General features: G+C 31.9%; 1 protein-coding gene across 1 annotated transcript in view; it reads left to right on the top strand.

Annotated features, from left to right (window-relative positions):
• LOC148940336 (protein capicua homolog) overlaps positions 1–1,646 on the top strand; it is a 330,670-nt gene that overhangs the window by 251,187 nt on the left and 77,837 nt on the right. The gene's annotated exons all lie outside the window — the stretch shown is intronic.

Raw genomic sequence — 1,646 nt, 5'->3', positions numbered from 1 at the left:
CTTGATCTGTGGATCTATAATTTGCCATTCAACTTTCTACAATCTGTTCTTTAGAGCTGCCTTTGTCTCCAGAGGCACCAAGGGTAAATAAATAGTCGTTAGTCATTTTCAACCAACAATGGTACTGTTTATTTACTAGAAAGCTTCTCTTTTCAACAAAACTGTAACCCATTTTGTGAAACTAACCATTTTATCGACCATTTCTCTTATTCTGATTATTCATAATCGTAGGTTACAACCATAAATACACATAGTAAAACTGTAGTAAAACTATAGTAAAACTGTATGATGACGTAAGTTCCAATTACATGTACCATTAAAAACGGGTGACATGTCAAGTCCCCATAACAGCTAAAATTAGTAAGTAGTAAAAGTTAAAATGACTGAGAAAAACAAAAAATTTTTACAGCCCCGGTCTATCAAAAATTAAACAACAAAGAAAAACGAAGAAAAAGAGAAAAGAAACTAGAGAGCTGACAGTTTGGTAATTTAGAAGATGGTTAGAACAATCTTAGGAAAATAGTTTGCAAAGTAGAAGAAGATATCTAAAGGAGAAAGGTTAGAAATGCAGCTAGTTTTTAAGAAAGTACTTTTAGAAAGACACACATTTATCTTTTTTAAAACTAGATTTTGAAAAATACATTTGGCAAAAGCTGTTACCAAAAGCTGCATAATTGCACACATTGCTAAATAACTCAAACATAGTGTACATCAGTCATTATATGTCTTCTATCAAAAGAATGTGAACAACATAATAGAAAATCAGTTTTTCTAATACCTTGTAGCTGCGCAGTGGATGAGGCCGTGCCTCTTGACAAAAGGGTGTCAGGTTCAATCCCGCCTGTCGCAAGGGACGACTTCCCTTCGAATCCATTTGTGTTGTAATTTTTTTCGTATTATATAAAAAAAGCAAAGCAACTAACACCCACAAATAAAGCTAAATAGCAAAATCAAAGATCATGAAATGTGATGTCGTGATAACAAGTGCATAAAGGCCAAAAATTAAGTAGCGGCTCTGACGTCATGCTGTCTGCTGTCATGACTAACCTCAACCCTTAAGAGTAAATTTTTGGGTCGTCCATAGGCATACTTCAAATTTTAAACTCTTGATTTGACAGCGTATTATATTTGACAGCGTCCTATATTAAACAACTTTTTCCACTGAGAAAGTTTTTCAAAGAACAGTAAAAGTTACATTAAACCAAAAACGAGCACAAATAAAGTCAAATAATTTTCCCAGCGTAGAACTACCAAAAATAAAGATTAATAAATAAATGAAACCCAAAACGAATAGAAATTACAAAAGATAAACGACTTAAACTCAAAACGAGCAGAAACTAAGATGAGTGGAGCTGACGCCCTCTATGCATTCTGAAGACTAAATCATAATTTTCACTTTACTGAAAACAATTCTTATTTCGAGCTGAATGTTCCTATTTCTTACAATATCGAAGAACAAAAACAAAAACATCATAACCCAGATTATTGAACAAAAAACAAATGAATATGAATTGACAGCTTAATATACATATTCTAATATTTATTCTTTAATGTCTTAATAATTTGGATTTACTAAAGTTAAAAAAAAAACTAAGAAATTTTAAATGCATTTTGTTAAGCTGTGTGCTGACCATCTGTTTAATGTC

The sequence above is a fragment of the Artemia sp. Qi Xiang Cuo genome, chromosome 20 (genome assembly GCF_049724085.1).
Source record: "Artemia sp. Qi Xiang Cuo chromosome 20, ASM4972408v1, whole genome shotgun sequence".
In the NCBI taxonomy this organism is placed as follows: Eukaryota; Metazoa; Arthropoda; class Branchiopoda; order Anostraca; family Artemiidae; genus Artemia; species Artemia sp. Qi Xiang Cuo.
Note: the sequence above shows the minus strand (reverse complement) of the source record. Positions and strands in the feature narration are given on the sequence as shown.